Here is a 17403-nt window from a genome sequence, read left to right as displayed (position 1 = left end):
TTAGTATAAAAGGAGAGATAAGAAGAAGTTGGTAGAGTTTATGACGTACTGAACAAACAAACAAAAAACTAAAAATTATTTAAACTCAAATTTCTGGAGATACAAAATTACTGAACTGCCATGTGACTGAGTGAAGCAGGTCACATAAGGCTAAAAACAAAACCTGCTGATTTGAAGACAAAGGAACACTTCTGAAACACACTTAATGACGTCATAAGGTGAAACTGAAGTAGAGGAAGAAGTAGTAGGCGAAGAACTGATGTGATGTGATGATTAAACAACATTTTGACATAGTGCGTAACTTTTCTGATGGTGGCCTCATTGCTTTGTCTGGAATATTCCACAGTATGGCATTAAACGTTTCATGGAGACCAAACCAGACCAAGTTACAGCTCAGATCTGTGGAGAGGTGACCCTGCTCACAGTCAGAACACCTGTTTTTCCAAGGTATTTTTGAGCTTTTAACCACCTGTAATTGACTAAATGTAAGGTAGAGGTGTTTAATGTCATAGTGTGGAACATTCCAGGCAAAGCAATGACATCTCCATAGAAACAAGGACCCCCAAACCAAAAAGTTACACAGTGCACCTTTAAAGAGGGGGTATTTTACTTCAATGTTGTATAAACTGCTAACACGTAACATCCTTAGATCACCATGTTACCTTTTATTGTTTTGAAAATGTTAATGTTCCTGAAATATTTACATGTTTTATGAGTCTCCCATCTCTTTGCTCCTCATGCTAAAGTCACTCCCCCTTCAGAGCACCATCACATTACAATCCACGTGCATCCGGAATAATAAAACTACTGCACAACTGTAGAGAGGCTCACAGTCAGAATCACAGTTTTTCAAGGTATTTTTGAGCTATGAATCCACCTGTAATTGAATAAATGTAAGGTAGAGCTGTTTAATGTCATACTGTGGAACATTTTAGGCATAGAAACAACATATCCATAGATACAAGCAGGCGATGGACCCTCAAAAAGTTGCATAGTCCACCTTTAAAAGCAAAAAGTAAATTTAATACAACTGCAGTTTTGTCAACTTTTGTAATGTCTACCAAACAAAAGATAAAAGGTAGTTGTGAAAACTACTACTACATGACATCACAAGGTGGAAAAGAACATTTTGAGCTTTGGAGATGTAGACAAACTAATAATAAAAGGTGACTCAAACGTGTGAATGAAACAAAACACAACTCCGGTTATGTTTTTGATGAAATAACAGCGTTCGAACATGACTAAAAGCTCACAGGAGTCCATTTTGCGTAATACATGACCTTTAAAATCTAAAAAAAAAGTATTATTCTAACAACTTCCGATTTTCCACACTTATGCAGCAATCAATTGAGCTAAAGGTGAGCAGCTCTACGCCCATGTGCTGATTGCCCAAGGATGTGGTTCACGCAGGAAGGTTGAACTCATGTAGTTTTGAGACATTAGTCACCTCAGCCCCACACAGAGCAGAGAATAGAGCTGACAACTCAATCAGAACATGAGAAAATGGCTTCCAATGAGTCACCTATGGAGCCGGCGCATTCACATTTTCTTTACATAAAAGCCCGAGCCTCTCATTCACTCATTCAGAGCAGCTTTGCCAAAAGTGGAGGAGGACGTTAGTCATGGGGCAGTAGAACAAGTACACCTTTGTACAGAGGGAAGTTTAAAGGAAGGGACAAAATCTTAAAACTGAGTACCCACATTTATGCTTATAATTTTATACTTTTTTCCGCTATAGATCAAACGTCATAATAATTTAGCTCTAATTTATCTTATATAATACTTAAAAGGCCCTCTTCAAGATTTTTTTCTATATATGTGACCATGGCCCCAGTAAAGTTGAAGAGATGAGACAAAATCTTAAAACTGGCTACCCACACTTATTCTTATAATTTTATAGTTTTTTTCAGCTATGGTCAAAACTTCATAATAATTTTGCTTTATTTCATCTCAAGTAATACTTAAAATGCCCTGTACAAGATTTTTTTTCTATACATTTGACCCTGACCCCAGTAAAGATGAAGAGATGAGAAAAAATCTTAAACTGAGTACCCACATTTATTCTTATCATTTTATAGATTTTTTTCCGCTATAGATCAAACTTCAGAATAATCTATCTTTAATTCATCCATCCGTTTTCTTCCACTTATCCGGGACCAGGTTTAGGAGTCCCAGCAGTATAAGCAGGGACTCCCAGACTTCCTTCACCCCGGACACTTCCTCCAGCTCCTCCAGGGGGGACCCCAAGGCGTTCCCAGGCCAGCCCAGAGACATAATCCCTCCAGCGTGTCCTGGGTCTTCCCTGGAGGCATCAGGAACAGACGCCCAAGCCACCCCACCTGCTCCTCTCGACGTGGAGGAGCAGCGGCTCTACTCCGAGCTCCTCCCATGTGACTGAGCTCCTCACCCTATCTCTAAGGGAGCGAAATTCATTTTATGTATCCGCGATCTTGTCCTCTTGGTCATTACCCAAAGGTCATGACCATAGGTGAGGGTAAGAAAGTAGATTGACCAGTAAATCGAGAGTAATTTATCTTTAATTCATCTTAAATAATACTTAAAAGGCCCTGTACATGTATTTGACCATGGCCCCAGTAAAGTTTAAGAGATGAGATGGATAAAACTATATAATAATTTAGCTTGACTTCATCTTAAATAAATAATACTTAAAGGCCTTGCACAAGATTTTTTCCAGTATGCTCTTGAGGTTAAAATAAGTCCACGATGTATTAAATTTTTAGCGTGCAAGTTGTTGTTACCTCCACTCTGGCCATTTAAAGTTGTGAAAAGCTTCTAAATTGCTAAATAATTGAGATGCTCGAAATGAATCAGGTAAGTGAGGACCATTGCACACTGTTTAAAATGAACTAGCTCAAGGAAAAAATACTTAATTCCCAGTCAAGTTTGTCTTAGTCTAAGTCTTTAACATGTTTTTTTAGTGTCTTTAAGTGCTTTATTAAGACCAGTCGAGGTGTAGTAGTGTAAAATGAACAAAATGTATATTGATTCGATCAAATGAAGTCATACAGTCTTAAACCAAGCATTAACTTCGCGTTTATATAAGAATTACTTAACCCCAACGCTGTATCATCCATTTTTGTACATCTGAACATGACAAATGTATTGATCATAGATTCAATAAGCACATCTCCATAGCAACAAGGAGGTTTTATAATTCCTATATGTTCCTTGTTGCGCATTACTGCTGGGAGCCTTTAATGACAATTGTGTAACCCACCGTTTACGCAAGAAAAAAAAGTTTGAAATGTCATGTGAGAAAATGATTGATCAGAACATGTACAAAGCACTACAGACAGTTTTGAAGGCACTGAAAAAATGAGAATGTAGTTTCGTTATCAAAAACATACCAGTTTCATAACTTCACAAGGTGGAACTAAGCATTTTGGACATAAAGGGTTACTAAAACACTAACCCGCTATGTTTGATTTCCCAGTGGGATGCGTCTATTGTCAAAGCCGATCTTTTCTAGTCTTTTGAACCGTATCGCTTTTGTTTCTGGTTCTGATATTGTCATATTTTAGTTTTGGGATTCGGACATTGTAATTGTGTGGTTGTTGGATGTCCTTACAGCGGAAAATGGCTCAAGAAATGGTCTTCGAAAGGTTGTAAACTCCATAAATCCAAAAGGGAATCAGATCTGTGTGACTGCAAACCTCTGTTCAAACTGTTTCTCTTCCCAACGGAATTGAAAAATAGTGAAAGGCAAAGGCGATGGGCAGGATTGATACACAGGAAATCCTGTTTGAGGTACTGAAGACAAACAGGCTGACCTTGCACTTTCTTGTTCTTGTGGTTTTACAACAACATCACGTCTTGGTCTCTTTGCAGTGGAAGTTGTTTCTTGGAGAACAGTTGGTGCCTTTCGCTTTGGCGTTGACTTTTTAAATTTGTAACCAAGGTTGAGCGAGGGACTGGGATTTTGCTTTGATGGCGTTCCACATACAAAATGTTCGCTGCAAACTCAGGAAGGACGAAAAAGGTAACCTTTGGCTACCTAAGAAATCATCCTGTGTATCAATCCTGCCCATCGCCTTCGCCTTTCACTATTTTTCAATTCCGTTGGGAAGGAAAACTGTTTGAACGGGGGTTTGCAGTCACACAGATTCCCTTTTGCAGTTATAGAGTTTGCAAATTTCCGAAGCCCATTTCTCGAGCCATTTTCCACTGTTAGGACATCCAACAACCACACAATTATGATATCCGAATCTCATAACTAAAATATGACAAAATCAGAACCAGAAACAAAAGTGATACGGTTCAAAAGACTTAAAAAGTTCGTCTTTGACAATAGACCTATCCCACAGGGAAATCAAACATGGCGGTTTGATGTTCACTTTTTCGGAGGATCCTTCCCAGTATGCATTGTGTGATGACCGGAAGTCCAAAATTCAGGATGCATGTATTCAAGGTATGTTTAAGAGGAGGTAACTGCATCGATCGGCAATACGGTATCTTGAAAATAAGCGATTAAAAGATGACTTAAACATGCACAAATAACGCCAAATACAACTTTGGGTAAGTAAATGGGGAGGGAAAACAACTACAAAAGCTCTGAAAAGTACATTTTGCATAATAGGTCAGCTTTAAAAAGTCACATTCTTCATTTTGCGTAAAGTTTTGAATAATTAAAACAAGAGTATAACAATTAATTAACCACAGTGAAATTGCTAATTTTTTTTACGTTCTTGGGCGAAATTCACTTATATAACTGCTATCCTGCTAGTTTAGAGGTATTTTTTGAAGACATTTCCTTCAATTAAAATTCCAGTGTTCTTTCAAAAGTGAATATTCCCCGAGGTGTCTAATTACAATTATATAATCTGTCAGAAAAATTACATCAAAATGTTCAAAATTGTCAAACTCTCAACTCTTTTTAGTGACTGACTCCCGGTGAAGAGATGGATGTCCAGTATGTAGCTTTAAAAATTCATCTTAAAAAGTGCTCATCGCCATGGAGATGTTATTGCTCTGCCTGAAATGTTACACAGTATGGCATTAAACAAATCTATTTGGTATTTGTTAAATTTCAGGTGTTTTTATTGCTCAAAAATCGTCACTTTTCCTGTGATCTGACCTGTGACTTGGCCTGGTGGTGTCCCCTCCTTGTTTCCATGGAGACAGACGAGTTTAATGCCATACTGCACGACATTCCAGGCAAAGCAAGGACATCACCATGGACACAAGATGACGAAGTTGTCGCCATGGAGATTGAGGTGTTTAATTACACACCGGGCAACATTACCGGCAAAGCAAGAACATAGTGATGGATTTAAAGCCGCATTGTGTAACTTTCTGGAGGGTCTGTCACCGGCTTGTTTCTATGGAGATGTCATTGAAGTGCCTGAAATGTTCCACAGTGTGACATTAAATGGCTCTAACTTATATTTATTCACTTACAGGTGGTTTTATAGCTCAAAAATTCCTTGAAAAACAGGTATTTTGACTATGAGTGGGGTCGCCTCTACAGAGATCTGACCTGTAACTTGGTCTGGTTTGGTCTCCATGGAGATAGAATGGTTTAAAAACATACTGTGAAACATTCCAGACAAAGCAGTAACATCTCCATGGAGAAAACTGTTCGACAGACGCTCCACCGTGCACGAAAGTTAAATAATTCCCCTTTAACGCCACGCTGCGCATTCTAAACACGGCAAGAACATCTCCATGGAGACAAGCAAAGAAAAGTTACGCCGTGTACCTTTAAAAATCGTACAGAAGTGAAAAACATGTTGACAAAAAAACACATTAATGAAGAGAAAAACACCATTGAGTGATGCTGTGGTGGTAGCATTAGTCATGGTAGTGTCCAGTGAGAGGAGGCTGAGTCACCGGCTTCACTGAGTCAGAGAGAGGAGGACCACTTCACAGGGACCGTACTACAGATGCACTTCCACAAACACGAACAAGAACAATAACAAAAGAGGAGAGGAGGAGGAAAAACAAATACTAAATATACTAGTCTGCAGCAATAATGTCATTCTGTAGGCTTGGTTGAAGTTCATACGGATAGACATAGATACTGTCGATGTCATTCAGCATATTCATATTGAAATACTGAATTTAAATGCGACAATAATGCTAAAGGAGCACTGTGTAACTTTTTGTTTAGGGGTCCATCACCTGCTTGTTTCTATGGATATGTCATTGCTGTGCCTGGAATGTTCCACAGTGCTCTACTTTACATTTATTCAATTACAGGTGGTTTTATAGCTCAGAAATACCTAGAAAAACAACATGCTGACTGTGAGCGGGGTCGCCTTTCCACAGATCTAACCTGTAACCAGTGTTGGGGAAGTTACTTAAAAAAGTAATGCTTGCTCGTTACTCGTTACTTAGCAAATACAAATAAATTGCATACTATGTAAACTATCATACATCAATTACTACAAAAAAATAAGGTTTAGAACGGTCACATAAGGCTGTAAATGTGGGTAAGAATGGTGTTGAAATTTCAGTATACCCTGCAAAATAAGAAAAAGTGAGTGTATAGTAACCATAGTAACCAGGTAATAATATATTATCAGACATACCATTAGGACCACTCACGGGCAAGGAACTCAAATTACTCCACATTACTTCTTGGATATGGTACCTTTACAGAGGAGAGATACAGAATGTTCTACAGCAAGTTGAACTTTTTTAAATTAAATGTATGTACTATTGGGCCTAATCCTGGGTTTAGGTCCAGGGGTTTAGGTCCAGGTTTAGGTCCAGGGTTTAGATAACTAGAGACCATGTAATGTTCTTGGTCTGAAGTGTCTGGGGTTTAGGTCCAGGGGTTTAGGTCAGGGGGTTAGGTCCCAGGTTTCCATAACTAGAGACCATGTAATGTTCTTGGTCTGGGGTTAGGGTCCTGGGGTTTTGGTCCTGGGAGTTTAAATCCTGAGTTTAAATCCCGGGTTTAGGTCCTGCGTTTAGTCCCAGGGTTAATCCTCATTTTACTCCCGGTTTAGGTCCCGAGTTTAGGTCCCGAGTTAAGGTCCCAGGTCCCGAGTTTAGGTCCCGAGTTAAGGTCCCGAGTTTAGTCCTTGTTTTACTCCCGGTTTTAGTCCCAGGTTTAGTCCTGGTTCAATCCAAATTTGATCCTGGTTTAGGTTTAGTTCTGTTCTTATGGCTGTACTTTGTCTGCAGGGCTCGGTATTTCTAATACATAAACAACAATTATTGAAATCATGACCAAACAAAAGGCAAATCCTTCATTTTCTTTTGGCTTTTACAATGTTTACAATCATATTTTTTAGTTCTTATCATTTATATTGTGGCCCAATTACTCAACTGATCTACACCTTCCTATAGAGGGATTATCAGACTACATCTCTCCTGTCTCGTATCATGTCAGTGTGTTTTAGATTTCAGACTCCCTCAGGGGGCGGGGCCAGGAGTGTCCATCAGGTATAAATGTGTCCGGTCACTCAAGTTTGGGATTTTCTTCTCGTCATTTACGCACTCATTTGCATTTAACAACAAGACGTATCCCACTCACTAATGTTCATTTAGCAGCCGAACTTGCTTCATCAGACGCTGTTAAACTGTTTTAGTGCCCTGACAACATCATTATCTAGTGCTGAAACTTCAGGTTACACACGAATCCACTGTGTTGATAAACAAATAATCCATCTACGGTATTGACAGTATTGAGAAATTCACATTAACACCAGTAACCTCAGCAAAAGGACAGAAAAGGTCTCAAAACATCCAACATTAATCATCTGAAACTCCACTTCTAACATGTAATAAGGGAGGGAGGACTGGTGTACGCCGTGTCGTTTAAAATTAGAGATTGATGGAATAAAACTTTCTATAAAAACAATAATTACGTGATGGCAGCCTGGTGACGTTCTAAGAAAAAGGAAAAACTGAGGTTCCGGGAATATATTATTGTGAGAGCTTCAGAATCATTCACATTAATTAAACCAGGCTTTGAATATGGCCGGCTTTTACTAAGTATAAAGGCTTTTAACATGCATTATTCTAAAGGGAAGTGGTAAAGTACCTCCTATAGTTTGAAGTAATGTATGAGGATCTGGACTATAAGAAGTACTTTTAACAGAACCACAATTATTGCATAAATTGTAACTCTTTAGATCTGGGTTAGTCCTGGTTTGGTCCCCAGTTTAGCTCTAGCTCTTCATGTTTTATATTAAATTTGAAAGCTCTTGTTTATTTCAAATTAGTTAAGTCTGTGTTCAGCCCTGGTTTTATCTTTGGTTAGTCCATATCATGACCATAGAGACCTATATCAGCATTTTATTGGTCTCTAGCCCCCGGTCTTGTTCCAGGTTTTAAATCCCAGGTTTAGATCCAACGTTTAATCCCAAATTAGTTACAGTTTTAATGTGGCATTTGTGAAAGTGTGAAGTTTTATAGTTTCTTTTTCTTTAAAACCAGTGTACAACTTTTAGCCAAAAAACAACAAAAACTAAATTATATATCAACATTTTATTGGTCTCTTGTCCCCGGGCTTAGACTCCAGGTTTAGACTCCAGGTTTAGACTCCAGGTTTAGACTCCAGGTTTAGACTCCAGGTTTAGACTCCAGGTTTAGACTCCAGGTTTAGACTCCAGGTTTAGACTCCAGGTTTAGACTCCAGGTTTAGACTCCAGGTTTAGACTCCAGGTTTAGACTCCAGGTTTAGACTCCAGGTTTAGACTCCAGGTTTAGACTCCAGGTTTAGATCGGAGGACCCCAGGTTTCCCAAATTACAGATTTAATGCGGCGTTTGTGAAAGTGTGAAAAGCTTTATAGTTTCTTTTTCTTTAAAGCCAGAGCACAACTTTTACCCCCAAAAAAACAATTACAAAAACTAAATTGAATATCAGCATTTTATTGATGCCGGTCTTCTCCCACACCTAGTTCCAGGTTTATATCCCAGTTTTTAGCCAAAAAACAAAAACTTAAAAAAAATTATATTTTATGGGCTTGCATCTCCACAAACCTGACACTTATTTTTCCACACTATGGCATAAAACTAAGACAAACTTAGGGGTAAGGGTAAGGGTAAAGCTCTCTCATAGTTTGGATCAGTCCTGAGGAAATGTGGCTACTTTTTTTTTTGCCAATTTTTAAGGGAGTGTTTGTCTGCATTGTTGAGCATTAAGATGTGGTTAAGTGTGTTATTGAATTGTATTGTATTGTACGTCTGCTGCCGACCAACTTCCCTTTGGGACAATAATAAAGTTGAAAAAAAGTTGAAAGTTTAATTATTTGGACACAGTAGCTCACAAATCACAATATAATATGATAACAAAATTTAATCTATAAAACAAAAGGTAATCTATCTAAATGAAGAACTGTTCCAAGTATGGTTTTAACTTCTTTTCAATTGTATTTCAATGGAATCACACAGGTGCCACTTCCAGAAAGTTACATACGGAAGCTTTAATAACATTTAAAAAATCCAATCCTAACTTATGTGTTTGTTTTTATTCGATTTGCTCCTCGGTGAAAACATTTTGGGTCCCACAGTTCCCTCTCCAGACGGCGCAGAGCTATATTTGCGAGTGGGTGCTAAGAGGAGCACGGAGACATAATGTTCACAGATGGGTGACACCGAGCGGGTGGCACAGAGCGGGTGAGTCTGAGGGTGAGCGGCATACATGTGAGAGAACACACGCCAACTCAGGCCTGCGTCAATATGGATCTCAAATCAGGAGCGGGTGTCGGCGCTTTCAAGACAGACTCAACTTCCTTTTAATGCACGAGAAAAGGGTTTGAGGTGTGAGGCCAGAGCGGAGCAGACCGTGTACAGATGGAGAGGGTAAGGATTGACAGGAGACTGAAGTGAGTTGTGAGTTATATATTTCAAATGTATAGTTTTGTAGATGTATGGGCTCTACTCACGCTTACGTCACAAAACCAGCAGACGTTTGGAAACCTGGACGATGACTTACGGCGGGTTCTTTTGGCGATAGTAGCTCTGACAAAATCTGGGAAAACTGAGAAAATGGCCCAGTTTTCTTCATCTAGATCATCGTTTCTCAAAGACTGGGTCAAGAACCTCAATTGGGTCGCAAGAGATTTTTTTTTTTTTGGGTCGCCTTGTCACGATCTGCATGTTGGTCTGACACTGACCTGTGAGTTGCGCTCTGCTCCTGCACCCTGGGCTGGAACACGCTACAAAAACGCAGACAGGCCCAACTATCTCATTAGAAAAGTTGAAATGTTATGTATAATTTATATCATCTCATCTCTTATATCATCTCATATCATTTATATCATTTTGTAATTTTGTTATTGACTATTTTGTTCCAATATTGCTGGTTCAATTGAATATTGAAAAGAAAAAAAAAAAAAAAAAGGGCTACATTTAATGTCCAAATAGGCAACATATGGATCCTTTTATTGCTGGTTCTGATTGATTGCTGGTTTATTGCTGTTTTTTATTGTTTAAAGAGAGACACGATCATTCAGTCAACAATAAAATATCCTCATTAATGATCAATAATGGTCAAATCCACCTTTATTTTGTGATTTACGAATAACGTGTACTGACTTGGGTCGCAAAGGTTTGTGACTTTTAAAATATGGGACCCAAAAAAAAGTTTGGGAAACACTTATCTAAATGTCACTGTACTCCTTATTTTTTTCCTTTTTGCCTATTAATTTGTGTATTATAATTTGTTTAACATAATAAAAAAAAGATAATTGTAGCGTTCCGTTATGTTCGGCAAATCAACAGTTGCAACTTATTGTGCTGTAACAAAACTTCCCTCTATGCGGTATCGGACTGGTATCGGCATCAGCGAGTACACCAAGGCCAAGTATCGGGGTTAGATCCCAAAAAAATGGTATCGGAAAACACTAGTAGTAAGCACATTAAGTTCAGCTTGAAAGTGCACATCAAGAACTACTAATCAATTACAGAGCTCCTTATTTCAGTGCATCATGAATTAATATAGAAAGTTATATACTGAGGTCATAGTTGATTCTCTTTCAACTGCCTCCTTAATATTAACCCAAACAGGGCTTCCGAGTGTCTAAACCACAGAAAAAACACACATGTATAAGGCATGGCGCATAAATACTACACTTCTAAAAGGGAAGTGTTTCAAAGACTGCCATTAATTAACAGCTTTTCATTCATAAAAGTGAAACTAACCACAACAGAGACCTCCTAATGCGCCCAGTCCTGACCTGTATTAAGAACCAAAGCAGTGAAATTAACAGTCACTTCTTCAAACGCTCTTTTGAACTCACGAGGAGCCCTTTAAACTGCACTCGCTCCGATATCAATGCGGTTTACCAGCGGCTTTGTGGGTAACATACAAAATCTGGACTATAGACACCAGACGCATTTTCTATTGATACTTTGCAGCTGGCATCAACTTTCCCTGCTGGTGCGATGCCAACTGGAGGCACTGCTCGGTCTGAGACTTTAAGACTTTAGTTTGTTTATTTTAACACAATCTAGCCGATAGTTTTTCAGTTAGTCACATTTAGAGCTGCTTGATTATGGAAAAAAATCATTATCAAGATTATTTTTGTCAATACTGAAATCACAATTATTCAAATGATTATTGTTTAGTTACACGATGCATTTATCCAGCATTTCTATCTCAAAAATACACTTCGTTATTGATAATTTATGCAAAACTGAAAATAAATACAGGCTATAAATATGTACCTTAGAGCAGTTTTGCGATGTAGAAAAAATAAAATGAATACAATATACTTTTAATATGAAAAAAGCAGGGGAAAACATAGGGGTGTAACAATATCCAAGTCTCACGATACGATATTGTGACGGTATGAATCTTACAGTACGATATTTATTGCGATATTTCGTGGAGGCAAAACTGTGAACATGCTTCTTTTTCCTCTTAAAATACCTTGACAAAACTTAATCCAAAGAACTAAGACTAAAAAGTGCTGAGAACCGTTATTTCTTCTTGTAGTCTGCACTAAAACGGAGCAAAGGATCATGGTCTTTGTAGTTCCCTCTGTCTTTTTGCTGCACCATAACTCTTAATTTAAGCAAAGACTAATTTAAGTAATTCGATATGTGATGGTCCACGATATTATTGTGAGAACTTTGACAATACGATATCACGATATTTCAGTTATTGTTACATCCCTAGAAAAACATAAATGTGTCCAAAGTAAACTATATTATATATAGATTGTAGAACAGCTGGATATAAATAAAATAAATATCCCTCTAACTCTATTATACGAGTTTGGAGATCGTTTGACACACAAATCAAAATCGCAATCAAAGTTCGATTAACTGCACAGCCTTAGTCACACTCACCATTTTTATTGAAAATCAAACACAAATTAAACTGCTAAAGGACTATGGACCTCTTGCATTGGTCATGGATTCAGACAGCTCATTTTTAAGAGTCTATTTTGTATTTTTTCTCGAGTTTTCCGACAATCGTAAATCTTTTTCGACAGTGTTTGCTAACGTGTGCGTTGTGTCGCCGCGGTAACTGCTAAACATACCACCACTGACACAACAGTATGCACGCTCAGCAGCTTTGATCCTCGGTTGGTACATGTTATCTTATCTTCTCCATAAATCCTTTAAAACCTCATGTTACTCATTTATTTTACATATTTGGTTACGCCAGATGCCCTTCCTTATACCCATCTCAGCCACAAATACGGCGTTTGATACGGGCAATGTGTAACTCGCAAAAAAAAAAAAAAAAAATTGGCCAGGTATCATTAAGAAGTTGTCGATACGATACATATCTCGATACAGTGCACTTCTGATTCGATACGGTTCAATAAAAACTAAAGGCTAAATCAAGACTGTGATATTAAAGTCTTTGTTAAACCACTTCTTGTGCAAAGTTCATATGAAACACAAAAATTGTAATCATCAAAACAGTGAAAATGTCAAATGTGTCGCATAAAAAAGTTTCCTTCCTCTAAACAAGCAACAAAACTGTAGCTCTGTAACAAAATAATTTAGTAAAATATACCAAAAAATACTCTTGGCAATATATCAATACAGCAGTCCTTGATACTGATACTGACATACCGATATTTTGATATTTTTGCGCATCCCTTGTTGTTATGGATCATACCTGGACGACAGAGGCATTACACAGACATCTACGTCTATGTCTTGCTTGAAAGTGTCTTGCTCAAGGACACAACAGTTTATATGATCATTAGTTTACTAGTAAAATGAAGCAATGTTTTCTGGGAAATACTTCAAAGTTTCAGCTCGTGTTTTATGACCAATTCCTGTAATTTCACTTTATAAACATATGAAGATAATTTGAGGTAAGACTGGTAATGGTTGAAGATAAAACGATGCATGTTAAAGGTGCAAATCTGAATTCTCTGTTGGACGGTTCCACAGTATGGCATTTATAAACTTATCTTTCTCCATAAAGTGTTTAAAATCCGTCAGTCATCCAGGTAGAATCCATGGCAACGAAAAAATTCAATGTGTCAACTGGACAAACATTTATTTTGGTTGAAAACACTTCGCCACTCATCTAAACTGTTCAGAACTGAAGAAGCAGCTGGAATTTATTTATTTTTTTGCTTTCTTCTTTGTCATTTCCATAAAGATAAATATGCGACACCACCAGGCCAAGTTACGGGTCAGATCAAGCGGAGAGGCGAGCCCAAACACAGTACAAACGCAAGCTTTTGAGCCAGAAGTAGACGACTTTAACGCCATACAGTGGAACATTCTGGGCTACGCTTTAACAACCGAGTCAAATTGACGTAGAGAATGAGTTGCCCGGTGATTTTCCACATTTAATTGTGTCAGATGCTTTTCTTATCTCAGTTACAAATACAGTGTGTAATATGGGGAGAAGTGGGAAGACTGAAAAATTGTGCTCAAGTAAAAGTACAGTACAATATAATGTTGTGTATAATATATAGTTCACTATATAAAAGTTGGAAACAATAGATTTCGGGACTCATGTGGACATTTTCTTTGCGATAATGTAGAGATTTTGTGTCATTTTTATATGATAATGTAAGATTTGAGCTGTAAAGGGCTGAAAAAAAGATCTTTTATGGCTATTTATTGGATCATTGTGCTATATTTGTCATAGCTCAGACTTTTTAATGATACAATAGGGTTAATTGTTTACTGGGATTAACCTGTAAAAAATTTAAAAGGTACACTATGTAACATTCTGATTAAGGGTCCATCACCTGTTTGTTTCCATGGATATGTCATTGCTCTGCTTGAAATGACCCACAGTGTGACATTAAACAGCTCTACCTTACATTTATTCAATTACAACTGGTTTTAAAGCTTAAAAATACCTAGAAAAACTGAAATTCTGACTGAGAGGGCTCGCCTCTCCACAGATTTGACCTGTAACTTGGTACGGTTTGGGCTCCATGAAGATAGAACACTTTAATGCCATACTGTGAAACATTTCAGACCAAGCAATATTGAAGAAAACCATGGAGAAAAGCAATTGACAAAACCCTCCACCAGAAAAGTTACACAATGCGCCTTTAATTGCGACTAACCTTCTATAATCTATTACAAGTACTGCTCTGAAATGTGTACTTCAGTGTGGGCGTTGAAGTGTCTTGCTCACTGACACCACAACAGTTTATTTGCTCATTAGTCTACCAGTAAAAACGAGCTTATCTTTTCTGGGAAACACTTCAAAAGCCAACGTCTGGGCCCCGTTGCGTTTTTTATTACAAACCCCACTAATTTTATAAACACATCGACGTTATTTGAGGTGAGTTGTGGATATAAAAAGGTGTAAAGCTGCACAAACAAGGCGCAGATGGGCTGGAGGAGGGGATGACATTTCACTGGGAGCGTGTGAGTGATCAGACTAGCACTAACCAACCCACAAAAACACCAGGAGGCGAAAATGATGACTACAACGCGGACTACAAACATGGCCGAAACAGACTGTGAGCTAAATCTGTCTTTGCAGCGTCCCACATGTGTTGGAAGTGCTCGGAGGGTGACTGGCCCAGAGTTTGGCACGTGCGTTTGTTCTGTACCTGCCCACACGAGCGGCTGTAATTAAAATTAAACTGGTGGGAATAATAAAAAAGTTATGGTGCCGAGCAAACTCCAAGGACGAGCAAAAAAATGCAACGGTTAAGATATGATGTCCAGACTAAAGTCCAGACCAGAGTGAGGTAGCTGGGGTCAAAATCATCACCTTTAAGAGGACACAAGTCATCAAAATGAGCTGGGTGCTTCCTTAGTGATAAAGGAGGAGCTCAGTCACATGTGGGAGCTTGGAGTCGAGATGCTGCTCCTCCATGTTGAGAGGCGCATCTCTGAACGCCTCTTGGACGTCTCTCTGGAAAGGCACTGTGGTGAGGGAATCTGGAGTCCCTGCTTAGACTGCTGCTCCCACGACTCGATTAGTTTTATATTCTGCCGCAACTTACAGCACTACAAACACTAAAATCTTTGAACTAACTTCAATTAAGAACATTGATTTGAGTAAATTTCACATGACAATTAAAATTATCTACCAATGAAATTAGACTTTTTGTACTTGAAATAGGGGAAAAAATGTTTTTATGAAGATTAGGGGAGTGCAAAAATATAGAAATATCGATATATCGTATCGTTACTGTGATGATACAGTATTGATATTGTGGGCTGATGTATCGGTATATGGCCAATAGTATTTTATGGTATATTTTAAGTTATTTTGTGTAAGAGCTTCAAAAGTGTTGACATTTTCACTGTTTTGATGAGTAAAATTTGTGTTTTTCATATTAACTTCGCACAAACTTAGTAGATTTTTAGTATCTCAGCCATAATTTAGCCTTTTTTTCACTGAACTGTATTGAATCAATATGAAATATATCGTATTGAATTGTATTGAATAAAAAGTTCACAGTACTGAAAAGCGTATCATATCGTGGCCTATGTATCGTATCAACAACTTCTTAATGTTACCCAGCCCTACAAACCATCTTACATATTTTTTAAATCTTTGATACAAAAATATCTTGTACTGCCATAACAACAACTCCACTCTTATCGTTTCTTTTTTTCTCAAATTGGCTGCGTTTCTTCCCAGTTTTCTTTGCCATCCCTCCTTATGAGTATTTTTTGGTAAATTTTATTAAATTATTTTGTTACAGCTACAGTTTTGTTGTTTGTTTAGAGGAAGAAAACTAATTTATGCAACACATTTGACATTTTCACTGTTTTGATGATTAAAATAGTTTCATATTAACTTTGCACAAGAAGTGGTTTAACAAAGACTTTTAGCATCACAGCCATGATTTTGTCTTTATTTTTTATTGAACCGTACAGAATCGATTAAAACTATATCGTATCGAACCGAATGTGCACTGTATCGAGGCATGTATCGTATCGGCAACTTCTTAATGATACTCAGCCATAATGGAGAAGGTATTGCTTTGTCTGGAATGTTTCACAGTATGGCATTAAACCTTTCTATGTTCATGGACACCAAACCAGTCCAAGTTACAGGTCAGATCTGTGGAGAGGAGACCCTGCTCACACTCAGAAAGCCTGTTTTTCAAGGTATTTTGAGCTATAAAACTACCTGTAACTGAAGACATGTAAAGTAGAGCTTGTTTAATGTCATACTGTGGAACATTCCAGACAGAGCAATGACATCTCCATGGAAACAAGCAAATGATGGACACCCTATCAAAAATATCACATCGTGCACCTTTAAAACAAGCAACTAAATTGACTAAGAAAGACTCATTTCATGTTCAGATCATTTTATTTGTCAGGTGAAATTTACTCAAATCAAGTTAAATCTTCTTAATTTGAGTAATTTGAACTTAAATAGACTTTACTTTTTGTAGCGTTTTAAAACTATTACTAAAACTACCACCATTGTCAAAGTATAATAAAGGGTTAGAGATTTTTAATTGCCGTGGTTCTGTTTTTAGCACTTCCGTCCGCCGTCTTTCTCCCTCGTGCTAAAAAGGTTCAGCGCATTCAAAAGTGGAGCAATTTGGTCCAATCGTTCATTCACAACAGGAGGCGGTGACGGAGCCGTGACAAAAGGTGAGAGGGCTGAAAATGGGTGCGTCTGAAGTGAATGATGTGAACGGGGGCTGACGTAGAGAACTGGAGCCGGAGCAGGAACGCGTTTAGATCTGATTAAACGATGCTAATAGGCCATGTGCTCAGTGACGCAGGTGGAGCATGAGACACACAAGGAGACTGGGGAGAAACACAGCCAATATGAAAAAGAAAAAATAAGAATGGAGCTGTTGTTATGGCAGTACAAGATATTTTTGTATCATAAAGACTTAAAAATATATAAGATGGTTTGAAGGGCTGGGTAACATTAAGAAGCTGTCGATACATAGGCCATGATACGATGCGCTTTTTGAGTTTTTACAGTGAGCTTTTGATTCGATACGAGATATTTCACATCCATTCAATACAGTTCAGTGCAAAAAAAAAAAAAAAAAAAG

General features: G+C 37.9%; 1 protein-coding gene across 1 annotated transcript in view; it reads right to left on the bottom strand.

Moving 5' to 3' along the window:
• Positions 1 to 17403, bottom strand: part of erf (Ets2 repressor factor) — a 115209-nt gene that overhangs the window by 23730 nt on the left and 74076 nt on the right. The window lies entirely within an intron of this gene.

Source organism: Boleophthalmus pectinirostris, unplaced genomic scaffold, assembly GCF_026225935.1.
Source record: "Boleophthalmus pectinirostris isolate CB_2022bp ecotype Guang Dong unplaced genomic scaffold, ASM2622593v1 HiC_scaffold_21, whole genome shotgun sequence".
In the NCBI taxonomy this organism is placed as follows: domain Eukaryota; kingdom Metazoa; phylum Chordata; class Actinopteri; order Gobiiformes; family Gobiidae; genus Boleophthalmus; species Boleophthalmus pectinirostris.
Note: the sequence above shows the minus strand (reverse complement) of the source record. Positions and strands in the feature narration are given on the sequence as shown.